The sequence below is a fragment of the Carettochelys insculpta genome, chromosome 3, assembly GCF_033958435.1.
Source record: "Carettochelys insculpta isolate YL-2023 chromosome 3, ASM3395843v1, whole genome shotgun sequence".
Classification (NCBI taxonomy): Eukaryota; Metazoa; Chordata; order Testudines; family Carettochelyidae; genus Carettochelys; species Carettochelys insculpta.
Window position 1 is genome coordinate 120,259,451 of NC_134139.1, and position 16,236 is coordinate 120,275,686.

General features: G+C 42.3%; 1 long non-coding RNA gene across 1 annotated transcript; it reads right to left on the minus strand.

The window, feature by feature from the left end:
- Nucleotides 1-2,054: 2,054 nt before the first annotated feature.
- On the minus strand, nucleotides 2,055-6,174 carry LOC142010455 (uncharacterized). The gene is made up of 3 exons (XR_012644803.1): nucleotides 6,107-6,174; nucleotides 5,485-5,671; nucleotides 2,055-2,167 (listed from the first exon to the last, which is right to left on the minus strand). It is a non-coding gene; the product is annotated as an uncharacterized LOC142010455 (long non-coding RNA).
- Between the last annotated feature and the right edge of the window lie 10,062 nt (nucleotides 6,175-16,236).

Below are 16,236 nucleotides of genomic sequence, written 5' to 3' on the forward strand. Positions count from 1 at the left end.
CTGTCCAAGTTTGCGTAAGACATGTTAGGCCGCAGTAGTTTCTGCAAAATGTCTTGGGACACACAATGGACATTTGTTGGTTTAGCCATAGTCACTAACTTGCTTCTACAGGCCACTTCTCATTTTCCTTTCCCAATTTTGTACCTTGGCAAACTTGATGCGACTTTCCCTATGTGATAATTTCTTTGTCAGCACTTTGATCTGCTGCATAAAGGTCAGTTTTGAAGGTGGAAGAGATTATTTATCTCAGGTACTTCACAATCATAAAAATGTAGAGCTGAAAGGTGATCTTCTGAGGCATAACAAAGTCAATCTGGACCATACCTCACAGGTTTTCACCTTACCTGTTCTTAATAATCTCTAATGATGGAGATTCTACTACTTCACTTTAAAGCTTCTTCCAGAGTTTAATTACCTTCTTTGATGGAAAGTTTTCAAATATCTAACCTAAAACCCGCTTGCTGAAAATTAAGTCCATTATTTCTTCTCCTAGGAGCGAACTTCTTCTTTTCCTTTTTCAATGGACCTGGAAAACAATTGATCCCCATCCTATTCATACACCTGTTTACATATTTGATGGATGTTTTTGATCATCCACTCAGTCTTCTTTCCTTAAGAATAAACATTCCCAGTTATCTTTGCTTTTCCCCATAGACAGTGGCTCCTGTAAGCTGAAAACTTGGGTGGTTGTGAAGGAGAGATTCAGGTGCTGCCCACTCAATTAGCAGAGTGCCCAAAGCCACCCACAATTGGCAGCATATGTTTCTGTAGGTGATCCATATCCACACATACCTTGCCACACATAACAAAATGTATTCCATCCACGGATGAAAAAAATTCAAGGGCACTCTGCTCATAGGTCAAGTTTTCTAAGCCTTTGATCATTTTTGTTGCTGTCCTCTGGACTCTCTCCCATTTGTTCACATCTCTTCTTAAGTATCGGAGGGGTAGCCGTGTTAGTCTGGATCTGTAGCAGCAACGAAGGGTCCTGTGGCACCTTATAGACTAACAGAAAAGTTTAGAGCATGAGCTTTCGTGAGTTAACTGAAGCATCTGAAGAAATGAGTTAACTCACGAAAGCTCATGCTCTAAACTTATCTCTTCTTAAGTGTGGCACCAAGAACCATATACAGTACTCCAGCTGCAGCTTCACTAGTTGTGGCCAGAACAGGACAATTACCAACAGGGTCTTATCTATACTACTTTTTAAAATACACTACAAAGTTATACAAGGCTGTACCATATTCTTGACTCATCAGCCTCTTCCAACACCCTTTGCAGCCTGTGAGCCTCTTTACACTCACTTTTGTCAGTTTGGTATCGGGCTGAGGTTGTTTAGTTGCTATACACGTTCAGGCTGCAATTTTGCACCCACAACAGTCTATGACAAAACTACTGTAGCACCCAGAGGCACTGAGACCTCATCTGGGGTGAGTGAAGTCTCTGCTCTACAGCCTAGGCTGAGAGACAGCTGGCCTTTAGCTCATGTGGTAGAGTGCAGGGCATTAGACCCTATGCTCACAAGTTCTCTCCCTAGGGCCAGCAGCCTGGGTCTGTTGGCATTACACTACCCTTGACTTCCATACAGCCAGGATTTTAACCAGGATTGTAATTTCCTCCAGGCAACAACTTGTCAGCTGTAATGATAACACAGAACATATGGAATAGATTTTTAATAATGTCATATAGATAGTAGGCTAGGCCCTTAAAACAGGTCAAAGAGCAGGTGCTGCTTTTCTGGCTTCCAAAGGAGTTAGACTGAGTAACAACAACAGCCACTAGCCAAGCTTATCACAAATTCTCATTCAGTTGTGAAGTAACATCATCTGTTACTGGTTTCTTCTGATTTATTTCTTTTATATCTAGAAGTTAATACAGTAAACCCCCAATTTAACAGACCCTGATATAACAGACTTTGGAAATTGCAGATGACATGTGCCAGTCCTCCATCCACACCCCCAAATAAATGCTGGTGACTCACCAGAGCTTCTGGAGCCAGAGACACTGGAGCTGCCGGGACTGGAAGAACGGCTGGAGTGGTGGGGCTGTCACCATGGCTGGGGCCACCAGGGCTGCTGCAGCCTAGTTCATTCTCCTGAGCCTGCTGCGTTCCTCCCAGGTATCAGGCGGAGCGCTTCCTAGTGCACCTTGCAAGGTGCCTCCAGCCCTGCAGATTTGAATATAACAGACTTTTGGATTCAGTGGACACCCCTTCCCTCCATGTGTCTGTTAAAACAATGCTTTACTGTAGCACTAATATAGCAAAGCAAATTCAAGACATAATAGGCTTGTTTCTCAGTCTGCAGTCCACAGGTAGAGAGGAGGCATATTATTTTGACCATGATCCACCATGGAACAATTAATTAAATAATGTGAGATTTTGATTAACTAGAAGGAGCAAGATTTAGGTCTGGATTCCATCAGTAGCTGTGTCCCATATGGTATATGAATAAGTGCAGGAGATGAGAGAATAATATGTCTCTATCCATGTTTTTCTTCAAGTGAGGAAACTTTTTTTATTGAGAAGAAGCTGTATATTAAAATTAGTAGCTCTCAGTGAGACCTGGGCTTCTAAGTTAGTTATGGCTAGATTCACAGATGTTCTTAGGCATGTAAGTACTTAGCCCCTCCCCCACACTGGGGGCTCCCATGTGTTTCAATTCCCCATCAAATCCTGCAAGTGCCTAAGTTCACTCTATACCTACATTTTTGGGCACAAGTTCTATATATAAACACCTACATTTCTTCCTCTGAGCACATGCACTGCTGCCTCATTCTGGGAGTCTAGAGACATCTCTCACCTAAGATAAGTGTTTATCTGCCTCATCTCACAGGTATAGCTCAGAAGCCACCTACCAGCTCAGGTTCTATACAAAATCTGGCGGGAGGAGGAGCTGCTGACCTTATAACGTTTACCCCATTCTTTAGAACACCCATCTGAGATGTAGGATATCCAGCTTCTACTTCCTCCTTCCCTTGATGTTCACAAGAGATTTGAATCGGGGATTCCCATGCCTTTCGGAAGTGTGCTCTAATCAGTGAAATGCAGTGATATCTCAGTCTCTCCTACTGAAGGCATTCCATTTTGAAGAATTGCTTACACTGCTGCTACACTACCATGGTCCCGTTGGAGAGGCCATGGTAATAAGGAAATTTGAAGCAAGCTAATGCAGATGGTGGCAGCTTCAAGATAAGTGCCCTGCTTTGACATTCCCTTACTCTGATCTAGTTCTTCACTGAAAATCTGAAAATCAATGTTTGTTCACGTGGCAGCCATTATGCTAATAAGGCACTAAATATGCATGTAAGCGCCTCATTAGCTTTCTTCGAATTGCCTCATTACCATGGCGCCTCCAACGAGACCATGGCAGCGTAGCAGCAGCCTTAGTCACTGGGTCAAAGAGAAAGAAAAAGCACACATAACAGCACAAGAACAAATCTGTAGCCTGGTGCTTAGAGGATCCACCGCTTAGCTGCAAAACCCACATTTCAGTTCTCTAAGTGCTAATGGCTATTTCCCCCATAGCAGAATGGCTTCAACAGGAGAGACGGAGGAAGCCCTATATCAGCACATCCCATACGACAGTGGTTCGAGCATTCTTCCTCCTCTGGCAGAAGAGGGAATCAAACCATATTACATATGACTGCTCTAACCACTGAGAAAAAATGTTAGAGATAGCTCCTCCTCCTCCAATCATTGTGTATGGAATTAGGCATCTGCTTAACTTCTCACAAAAAACAACTTAGACACCCAAATCACCTGAGTCCAGAAGAAGGTCTCTAATAGAGACAAGTCAATGCTACAGGGAGACACCTACATGGCTAATTCCATTAGAGAAATGGGGCTTCGGAGATACACCTCTAATGGGTATGTCTGCTAGGCTAACTTAGGAAGTGTAGACTGTGATTCACAATAAAACAGCACACTAGTGGGGAGGTGCCTATATCTCCCTACTCATCATACAGGGATTTTAGATGCCTGGCTCTGGCTGTGTGGATTGCCGTGTTGTTCCTATGATTGACAAGATGCCTAAAAGTTAGGCTTTGCAATGCAGAGAGGCACACTGCACAAGTTCTTATGTGACCCTAAGCCTTTTTTTTTTTTGACATTAGCATTTATATCTACTTTAACTGGTCCATTTGTGGTTGCAACATGGACAGGGCCAACTTTGGAGATAGTTTATTATGCCCTACTTTGAAAATGTGGCCTGTGGCTTCACTTTCGGTTTTCATAATACAGACCACCACTTTAATGGTTTATAGCACAAAAGATATATAATGATTGAACAGAACCATACAGAAACTCATAGGACGATGAGATGACTGTTTTTCAGTTTTTCCCTACGTATGACTTCGTTATGTTTATGACAAGCTGCTAGATACAGTAGTCTTGTTTTGCTTTCATCCTTAATTTTCTGTGTAATTTTGCAATCTCCTTTTTTATGTAAGCTTCTCTTTAAAATGAATGTGTCCTTTACCTAAGATTTAATGTAGAGCTCATTTTACAGAACCAATGGCTTCCTGAGAATTGATTAATAGTATGCACTGTAGTACATTTTATTCACTTGTCTACTATAATCATTTCTGTATCCTGTCTTATATGGAACTGACTTCTTTCATAGGGCCTTAACATAAACTTTACTTCCTACGGTTAGTCAACATGTCAATTCACTGTGTAGTTTGCTCCACAGTGGATCCCACATTAAAAAAATATATCTCCTGTAGTGTAGGTGGACTGCAGGCAAAGACTGGCAAGCCTTCCATAACTCAACTTTACGTGGCCCTTGACAGCTAGGCGACATTTACGTGTAAAGTTATTTAGTCCATAGGTGACAAATGCATGAATAGAATAATTTCAACATCAGCAGCTGAAATTTTTGCGACCTGCAGTTCCAAATAAATTCAGTCAGTGGAACTTTTTCTGACCATTATGACATTAATGGGAGTGGCATGTAGCTGGCAACAAGCATGTGAGAGTTACACATGCCCAGGCACCTAGATTTGAAAATAGCCTTACAGTATATCAAAGTACACAGAATTTTATTCTTGTTCTGACTGACTTTGTCATATTTATTTATTTTCAGGTTGTCATATTTTGTATAGTTTAGTCTCAATTTACTTCTCATAAGCAGAGATTGGCTAGGTATTGCTAACTCTTTGACAGGGTCTAGGTATATTTTTAAACAAAGAAGTATTTTTATCCTATCAGCATGCAATGTCTGTCTTTCCGCTTTGCTGTGTTATGCTTTTTTATGTAGAACATCTTATAAAATCCCTCTTTTATTTTGTAATTTTGCAGCAGCTCATGTTTTCTACTAAAGCATATCCCACGTCACCGTTATCACCTCCCCATCCCCACCATCATTCACAAATCAATATAATTAACATTCAACCATTTACCCCACACTCAAGCTGGCATCTATCCAATCACCATATTTTTATTTCCCATGACAGCTTCCTGATTATCGGGCATGTTGCACTCACCCTTTTCATCACTTCTCTTGCTTGCTCTTGTGGTTTTTGTCACTGTTTGAATTGTTAAGTAACGTCTGTCATTCAGGTCTTGTATTGTTTCTTATTCTTTGGCTCAAAACACATTTCTTCTTTCATTTCACTGTATCTTATCTATTACCAGCTCTTCCGATCCATGCTTTTCCTTATTCATCCAATTCTGAGTTTCAATACATAGAAAAAAATCAATTTTTTACAAGGTGGGGCTTGATATTCCATTCCAACAGGGCAAAGCATACGTCTGCGTATCATAAAATCAGTTTAATTCCTAGCTCCATGCACACCAGATCACTGATTTTACAAGACAAACATCTGAGTATTAAAGGGCAAGAGCAAGCTTTTTAAGTGATATCAAAGTATATGGCTGGAGACAGAGGACAGCTTTTATTTCATTTATTAATAGAGGCTTGTCTATGATGTTCAGCACTTAGTATTTTAAATGCATTAATTTAGTGGCAGAGAACCCACATAGAGCAGGGCCATGTCATCATTCCCCATTTTACAGCTAGGGATTTGAGTCACAGATGAGGTAAGCTCTGTTAATATTGCTGAAGATGATTCCTAACTTGGGACGTCTTGGTTTTGGCTGCCTTACCTGACATAGGTTGTCCTTGAATTTCAGAAGTGTTGAGCATCCACCACTCCATTTCAAGTCAATAGCAGCAGTGGCAGCTTGATGCCTTCAAAAATCAGTGCAAAAATTATTAAAGTGGGCACCCCTGAATTGAGGCATCTAAAAATGTTGTCTCATTTTGGGGAGGGGGAGGTTTGTGCTTCATTGACTTGCTCAAGGTCACTGGGAAATTCAGAGGGAGAGATAGAAACCAAAATCAGATTCTTCTAATTCCCATCAGTGTTTTAACTGCAACGTTACATTTGGCTTTATAATTTCAGCTATCACGCTCAGTTATTTGGAATCATATAGTGAACAAACAGGGGAAATGAATTTCCGTTTTGAGTGAAAAGCTTTTCGTAACTTTTCTGGTACGTGGCCCTGCATCTCAGCTTCCAGCAAGTCAAAAGAAGTTTATGCTGCATTGCAGAATGACGACAGCCCCATTCAGCAGAGTACTCAAGCACTTGACTAATTTTAGCACACAAGTGATCTCACTGAAATTAAGACTATTTGTGCACTTCAAGTTAGCCAAATGCCTAAGTACCTTACTGAATCAAAGTCTATGTTAACAATAAACAAATATAGCACAAAAAGAAACAAAAATGAACTAGACTTACAAAAATCTGAAAGTTACAGTGAAACTTTTAAAACACTGTAGTCACAAATTCCAATACTGTACTGTTTTGAACTTCACCTGATTCTCTGTTCAATTTGCAGCTCAATCTCCACTCACCCAGAAGTCCCTCAGTGCTTGGAAAAGAACGACTGGACTTCAGAAGTAAACAAAAAAAATCCTCCTCAGAATTCTCTTCCCAGTTTACTGGCCTCCAAGCATAAATAAAAATATATGGTCAGCAAGCCATTAAGGGTCAGAATTTTAAAGCTGCTTGGATGCCTAAAGATGAACTTTCTACTCCTGTAGGTGTTGTGAAGGGGTTGATTAATTAGCAATGCTTCTTTGTGGCATGGCAGTTCTCTTTCCCTATGCTAGGTGTGTCCTCCCAGCAGCTGCTTTGTCTCAGAAGTGGACCGCCTCTTCCTGTAACGTGGGCCTCCAGATCACTTCAAAGTCTTTCCTCTTCTTGGGCAGTTGAGCAGAAAGGAAAGGGAAGCCTGAAAACATTCAACAATACGATAGAAGAAAGAGGCAAAACAGGGACCCAATGAGGAGAGAAAATAACAGAAAATGTGGAAATTGCAAAGGTGCTTAATGACTTCTCTGTTTCTGTTTTCATCACATAGAGTGCAGGTGATTGGACCTCTAATATAGTGAATGCCAGTGAAAATGAGGCAGGATCGGAGAGTCAAATAAGGAAAGAAGAAATTAAATATTACTTAGAAAAGTAAAATATTTTCAAGTCACCAGGGCCTAATGAAATACATCCTAGAATACTCAAGGAGCTGACTAAGGAGATCACTCAGCTGGCAGCAATTATCTTTGAAATGTCCTGGAAGATGGGAGAGATTCCAGAAAAGGGGCAAAAATAGTGCCAATCGATAAAGAAGGAAATAGGAACAAACCAGGGAGTTACAAAGCAGTCAGCTAAATTTCTATAGCTAAATAATGGAGCAAATAATCAATTTGCAAACTCCTGGAAGACAAGATGGTAAGTAACAGTCAGCATGGCTTTGTCGAGAACAAATTTGTGTCAAACCAACCTCCTAGCTGTCTTAGATAGGTTAACAGGCCTTGTGGATGGGGGCAAGCCATAGATGTGGCATCTCAACTTCAATAAGACTTTTGACACTATCTTACATGACCTTCTGAGAAATGAGGCAAATACAACCTACATGGAGCTCTTGTAAGTGGGATCCAAAACTGGTTGGAAAACCATTCCCAGAGAGTAGTTATCAATGTTTCACATTTATGCTGGAAGGGCATACTGAGTGGGGTCCTGCAAGCATTCTTTGTGGGTCTAGCTCCATTCAATATCTTCAGTAATGATTTAAATAATGACAGAGAAGGTACATTTATAAAGCTTGCAGATGATACCAAGCTGGAGGGGGTTGAAAGTGCTTTGGGGTATATGATTAAAATTCAAAATGATCTATGAAAACTGAAGAAATGGTCTGAAGTAAATAGGATGAAATTCAATAAAGACAAGTGTGACTGCCTCAGAGTGAGTACTGTGGAAAGGTATCTGGTGGTCATAGAGGACCACAAGCTGAACATGAGTCAATAGTATAGCATTGTTGCAAAGAAAGTGAGCATTATTCTGGTATATATTATCATCGTTAGTAAGGTATGAGAAGTAATTCTCTCACTCCACCCCACACTGATTAGACCTTAACTGTAGTATTGTACCCATTTCTGATTGCTACATGTGAAGAAAGACACGGGCAAAATGGAGAAAGTCCAGAGAAGAGAATCAAAAATAATTAAAGATCTAGTAAACATGACTTATTAGGAATAACCCCCTAGGGAGAGTATAGAATCTCCATCAATTTTTAACAAACACCTTTCTGGAATGATCTAAATAAGGTGTGGGCAAACTTTTTGACCTGAGGTCCATATCTTTATATGGAAATTGTATGGTGGGCCATGAATGCTTACAAAGTTGGGAGCTGGGATGCAGGAGGGTGGGCTCCAACTTGGGGTACAGGCTCTGGGGTGGGTCCAGAAATGAGGCAGTGAGGGTGTGAGAGAGTCCTCCAAGACAAGACCGAGAGGTCCAGAGGGTGGAAGAGGGCTCCTGGCACTCTGCCTTGTCTGCAAGCACCACCCCTGAAGCTCCCATTGACCATGATACCTGGCCAATGGGAGCAGCAGAGCTGGCACTTGGGGTGGGGGCACCCTGACTGCCCCTGCTTCCAGGAGCCACTGCGTGCACAGAGCAAGGTAAGGCAAGGCAAACTTCCAACTCTGCTCCCCATGGGCAGTGAGTGAGGCTGCTGCTTGAGGGCCCAAGTTCCCCAGCCTGTGACCTTGCCCATAGTCCACTCCTGCTCTGTCCAGGGCCTTCTCACTCCCCACTGTCTCCCTCTTCTGTTTACCTATTCCAGACAAATCCCTGAACACACGTGACATTGGGAGAAAAACATTTTTCTATTTTTTTTTCTAAAGACAGCGTAGCATGTTTTCCACTTCATGTCAGATTGTGAAGACTTAATCCTGCCATGAGTGCAGGGGAGTGGACTGGATGACCATTCAAGGTACCTTCCAGTCGTAAGACTGTTAAATGAGTCTCTGAATTCATACTTATAAACTAACTTAATGAGAGAGTGGAAAGATTTCCTCTCAAGATGCATCAGGATCTGATCCTCCCTTACCTCAGCAAATGCCTTCTCATGGCGGTTCTCTGGAATCTGAAGTCACCTCTTTCCTTGGGAGATGCTTGTCGAGTGTGGGGTTTGTATATACTGCAACAGTGCCAGAATATCATATAAATTAAAAATATAGATTAAAAATCTTAGTTTCTGAATTGTTCCCCCACCCCACTTAAGGCAATGCAAGGAGGGAGTCCAGGTACCTGGAAATTTAAGCCAGTTTTGCTGCCAGTTTACAAAGGATTATGCCCTTGACTAAAGAGTTTTAGGAACATAATTTAGTTAGACTACAATATGTGGTTGGGTTTGTTCAAATGGTACTTAGCCAGGGAAGTGGTATTTTTATACTCTTGAAATCCATTTCCCCTTTGTTGCACAGAAAAATCTTTCAAATGTCTGAATGTTCAGATCTCTTGCTTTTTACTTTTTTTTTAAAGTAACAGGACAGTTCATATTTGGAGGAATTTGTCATAGAAACAGCTTTTCAGCCTTAAATGTACTATATTTTTGTAACGAGCTTACTGTGACATTGTGTACTATGTGTTACATTAGTTCTAGTATATTTAAAAATAATGAGATTTTTTTCATGAACTTCATACATCTCCATTGCAGCAGGCCTCGGGCAATTGTATATAATATGTTTAGGAAAAGAAAATAAACTGGAGTGCTGGTGGTGATAGATATGGCATTCCCCAGTACAGACCTTGCTGCCACTGTTATTAACTCTTCTTCTTTCTTTCTTTCTTTTTTCTTCTCATGGCATAAAATATTTCTTTAAAATCTGGTCCATGTACCATTATATTTCCCTATAGCCTTGCCCTGTTTATTTTCTGTATATTATATAGAAAATATATTAGCAAATGAGGTTTTCTGATAAAAAGATACATATTTTACGAATAACTTGGCCCTATTTTAGTGTTCTGAAGTAATTCTAAGCCTTAGAGGTTTTTCTAAGCTCATTTCTCTCTAGTTCTTTAGTCTCAGGGAGCACTAACAGTGCATTTTGACTAGGTCTACCGGAAACGTGCAAAGGTCATATAACTCCCCAGAGCTCTCTTCTTTTTGAAGCCACTTAGAAGACTGAAGAAACTGTAGAAAATCATGTACTCTAGAGGAGTTCAAAGGAGGATAAGGTCAGCTTCCTCTTGGGACTACAATGAAATCTTGCTCCAAGTCCATTGAGATATACAATTATACTACTCTGTTTTTGCAAAAATGAATCAATTGCTGAAAAAAATACACATTGCATATATAGCACTGTTGCCACAGGGACATGGCATGTATGCATAAAATGGTGAAATACATAGCAAAGAACTGCTTTAAAAACTTGTAGGATAGAAATAGCACTGAGCTGATCAGCCAGTCAGCTAGATTGGAACTTTCCCAAAGTGTTAGGGCTTTTAGAGTGAGAATATTAATTTGGACACATTTCCACTGCAAAAAATTTTCAATGAGTTACTTTTTTCAAATATAATTTTCACAAATGGACCTGAACTATTTCTGGCATCTCTAGTTGAAAACCAGAGATAAATAAGTATTCCCAAAGGCAAAATAGGCAAGTTAGCTTCTTGGAAACCACATGTTTGTTTCTATGGTCGGTCTGCTACTCTGTTCAGTGACAAAAATTACATTTGGCTGAAGGTCAGTCAGAAATCAAATGACAATTTTACAATCCAAAAAACTGAACTCCTCTCAAAGTTATCTTGACATATTCTGATATAGGGTTTTAAAAGAAACAACATTAAAACATGGTGGACTGTAAGTATTTTTTACATGAGGAACTGTGATTATAAACAGCCACAACTGAAATAAATCATTTGACCTTTGTAGAGCAGAGCAATTTTGCACAAATGTTATCCTTGCTGATACTGGCTCAGCTGCACCAGTTTTATCTATATGGGAGCTCAAGTGTAGGGGCAGGAGATGGTTGGTACTACAAGGTACCATGTCACTTACACCTGTTGTGAGCTTAGTGGGTGCGAAAGAAGTCACAGGGTAGGTGAAACTTTATACAGAAAGTACCCAAGAAAGTGCTCCTGTTCTTCTGCCACAGAGATTTCTCTGAGGACACGGGTCATTATAAGACTGGAGAAGGGAGGAAGTATGTTGAGGAACAAATAGGCAAGCTCAGGTGGCTCTTATGTCCTGGCATCACTGCAGTGGCCCTCTTGGCTGCCCTAACCAGCGCCCATGGCCAAAACAGCCCTCAATTAACCATGACTAGACTAGACGATCTGGGGGCTGGATTAGATGACCTCCTGAGGTTCATTTTGGCCCTAGAATTCTCTGATTTCTATGAACACAGGGTGTGCAAGCCACTGATCCAGATAATTTGTCTGTTGGTCATAGGATTTTACACTACTGCCAATCAGCAGAGTATGGGAGTACTTCTTGACTAAAATCAGCAGCAATAGTAAAGTTCCTTGTGGACTCCATGGGGTTTGACACTTTATTTTGGATTTAAATCACCACTTGGAGAATGGCTTCAGAGTTATGATGGGGTGACAGGTTAGGTGAAATGAAAGGTTGTCTGTCATTCTTATGGTGGGAAGGTTTTTTTTTTTTAAAGAGAAACCACATTGCTGAATATAGGCTCTTTGTCTGCCCTAAGGTGTCCAAGACTGTCAACAGCAGAAGAAAGATTTGTAAATGGCTTTTAACCACTGTTACAAAGAGGGAATGGGCAGAACAAACCACTAAGAAGCAGTTCTCAGATGGAGCTATTCATTATGGCACCATGGCACGTGGACAGCTCCAACTTCTGGTGCAGAAGGGCCAGGGCATTTATAATCTCTCATTATTAAACCTCAAACAAAAGATTTGGTTTAACAACAGCTTGCTCTTCCAATTCATACTTGTTACTTGGGTTATATTAGCCTGTAAACTGTTCAGTCCCACAAGCTGGCACTATGGTGCAGCTTTCACATGCACATAAGACCACGTGAGACAGAAGAGGCTGAGACGTTTAAGCAAAATATTTTAAACAACACAGCAGAGAGGCTAAGCACAGACGACTGTGGCAACTGACTTTGCCTTTCCCAACTAGGCTGAGGTCCAACTGTTTTTTTCCTGGCAGCAGTTAAGCCAGGCACAATCAAGCCCAGGTGCAGACTTTGTCAGCTTGGAGAAGTCTGTTTACATCTGCCCTTTCCTCTCTCCATTGCTCTGCTCAGAGGGAGGAACACACTATTGGGAGATAAATTTCCCTCCTTCTAATTATAGGGCTTGCCATCTTCTGCCCACTTCAAGTGTAAATCACCTAATCATAAACAGTTCCCCTTCAAAGCAGAACACAGATTGGATGTAATTCCCTAACAACACTATTCTGTTTACAGCATTGCGTGTGAGGGCCAGAATTACACTGAAAATCCTTCCAGTCTTCAGAAAGAGGGAGAAACAAAGAAAGAAAAGCAAGAATCAACAATAAAAAATAATAAAAACCTGCTGCTCTCTCAGTGCTTTAGAAATGGATTTTGTTACCACTGGAATATTGCCACTTGTGATCTCAGAAAAAAAATTCAACTGAGAAATCTCCATTGTCTATTTAAAAATATTTTATAGTCTGTAAATTCCCTCATAAAAGGCAAGGAAATCTCTGATGTGTGTTTATTTACATTTTAAAATAAAATGATTAATCATTCAGATTTGTGAAGTTAGTCTCAGTGTTAAACTATGCAATTGTGTGACCTTATTACTGCTTACAACTCTTGCTTTTCTTCTCACACTTTGTTCCCACTGATTGTGACAATCACATGCTGTATCTTGTCATAACTTAGGTTCCTGATCCCCATAAGTAATTTACTTCAAGTGAGCCATTCCACAGAAAAAAGTCTCAGAGGTCTAGCCGTGTTAGTCTGTAACTTCAGAAATAACAAGCAGTCACCTTAGAGACTAACAAATGTATTAGGTCAGGAGCCTTTGTGAGGAAAAGCTATTTCGTCAGATGGATTCGGAGCAGAAATACAGAATCCAGAATTCAAAGTAGCAGAGAGCAGAGAAAGGGTGGGAGGAGAAAGAAAGTTACCTGTTGCTAGTAGGACCTGTTAATGAACTAAATTAAGCTAATTAAGATCTCTATTCAGGCCAAGGTAAAGGTTAAATTTATAAATAAATTCCAGTTCAGATGCAGCCCTCTATAAACTTCCTATGGAAGTTCAGACGTTTTCTGAAAGTTAAGTTTTTGTGTCAAGCCTTTGCAGGATCAGAGCCTTGTGAGATCTTTGAAGCAGGGCTCATGTTTTCCTAAGAGTTTGTACAGTGGTAAGCTGACACTGTCTGAAGCTTTAAAGGTACATAAGAATAGCCATACTGAATCAGACCAGTGGTCAGTAAGCCAGAGCCACGGCGGAGGGAATGAATAGAGCAGAGCAATTACTGAGTGAGCAAACCCTTTTGTTAAGTCCCAGCTTCTGGCAGTCAGAGTTTTAGGGCATCCAGCTCATGAAAGTGAACAACAGAATATGAATAACAATGGCTGATGCTAAAACCAAAGTCCCAATTCTGATCTAATTTACACTGATGGGAACGCCACTGACATTAATGGAATTCTCCCTGATTTGTACGTATGTACAGTAAATGAGAATGGAATTAGCCCCTAAGTTTCCTGTGTGTCTCACAATTCTGGAAAGAAGTATGGGAACAACGGTAGTTTAATATTTTTAAATTGCTATATGTAACAACAGCTATACACTGAAGTGTACAAAAAATCTGCATCACATGACTTGCCCTTGCAGACTATTCTGTTACTTGGCAATAAATCAGTGTGGTTTAAGTCAGAATACTGTGGAATTCATCCATCATGAGGAAACTGGGACAGAATTTTCTTTTTTACATTTTGGCTACATTTACACTATAGGGATCTGTCACCAGAAGTGTCTTTTGGAAGGGATTTCCCAATAAAATTGCTGTTGACAGATCACGTTGACACATAAAAATGGATCAGTCTTTTGATCTGCTCTGTCGACAGAAAGTGGCCACATGCTTCGGCCGCTTTGTCAACAGAACTGGTCCCAAAACCCTGGAAGACAGGGTTGCATGGACGCCAAGCCCTTCTGGGACCACTGGCCACGCCCTTCCTTACAGCCCCCACCGCTCAACCCATGTTTCCTGCCCATGCCAAGCCCTGCCTACCTCCTTAAGGGAAGGTAAAGCTGTTGCAAGGCTTCTTAGCCGTCTGTGAGAGACTTCAATCTTTCCTGACCACAAGCATGCCAGAGCAATCACTGGGCTCCCCCTGGACTGAAGTACAGCTGCTGCAGGTGCTGCCAGTGATCATGCTGGCAGTCTTCCACCACTTATGGGGGGACGAGCCTGCCAGCTGGCCCATGGAGCACCCATCTGGTGCCCCTGTATCCCATCTGCCCTCACCCACTTGGGTTCTCAGGTGGGTCTGGAGATACCCCACCGGCTTTGACTGGTGGGAGTGACTGGTCATGGAACAATCAGGTGACCGGGAGTGGCTCCAGAATTTCTGGATGTGCAAGGAGACCTTCATGTGCAAGGTTAGTGGGGAATCCCCTTCCCTGGGGGACCGTGCCAGCCCACTCTCACACAGCCCTGCTGCTGGGAAGGGAGGAGAATGGCCTCCTCAGGTGGGCTCCCAGAAAGCTCGTGGTGGGGAGAGGACAGAAGCATGCAGGGGAGCTTGCTGGGGCCGAGGGCCACTCCGTCTTTCAGTCTCTCAAGTGCATGTCTGGTCCCCTCCCTTCACAAGTGGCGTGGTCCATTAACACGCTCCTGCTCATGCACATCGAGGGCCTAGATGCCAACTGAGGCCTGCTTCAATGCCCTCGGCTTTGCCAATTGTTTTGGGGTGATAGATGGGACCCACATACCCATCTGGGCCCTGGACCATAGCGCAACATGGCACGTAAACTGAAAGCTCTATTAATCTGTTGTGCTGCAGGCCCTGGTGAACCACTGCAGACAGTTTCTGGACATCTGTATTGGGTGGCTGGGCTGAACCCATGATGTGCAGTGTTCCACAACTCCAGCCTGTGCTGGAGGATGGAGGCAGGCGCCTATGTCTTCCACCAGGAGCTGGCAGTCGGGGATGAGGACATGCCTTTGTGCATGGTGGGGGATGCAGCCTACCCATTCATGCCAGGGCCCTTGAGGCCATACATTGGGGATCTGGATCCCACCCAAGAACAGTTCAACATCCACCTTAACCAGGCATGCTACCAGGTTAAGTGCACCTTCAGGCACCTGAAGGTTAGATTCTGTTGCCTCCTGATATGGCCAGATGTTGGGGACCATAATGACCCACACATTATGGCCTTCCTCCTGGAATGGGGGCCAAATGGTGGAGGCACCTACAAGCAGCTGGTCACAGATCCAGCCCACCACGCACAGGGACAGTGTATACATTTGGGATGACCTCTGGGACAGCCCCTAATGACCCTCCCCAGGGCACTTCCCCTACAGGGGCCTTGGATCCACAGCCCTACCTTGTCCCCACCCTCCCTTTTCCCCCTCAGCCCCCTGACCCCTGCCCAATAAAGAGGGGCATGGATGTGGAGAAAACATAACTTTTACTGAAATCTAGATTAATGTAATCTAAATAAACCTTTCTTATATAACAAACTATTGATATGTGTACATTATGGGGGGGCTTGGGAAAAGGGGTGGGGACTTCTCAACTTGGACAGGGCGCTTGGGACAGGGGGTCAGGGGCATTAGTCCAGAAAGGGAGTGGAGGGCCTTGAGACCACAGGGAAGCAAGATCCTGAGCAGCACTGGCTGAGGGATCCCCTCCTGCCACAGGTTCAGGGTCCTTGTTGGGGCTGGGATGGAGTTAGGAGCATAGGGAGGTCTGGGTGGGGTGGGGCTTGGCAGGTGAG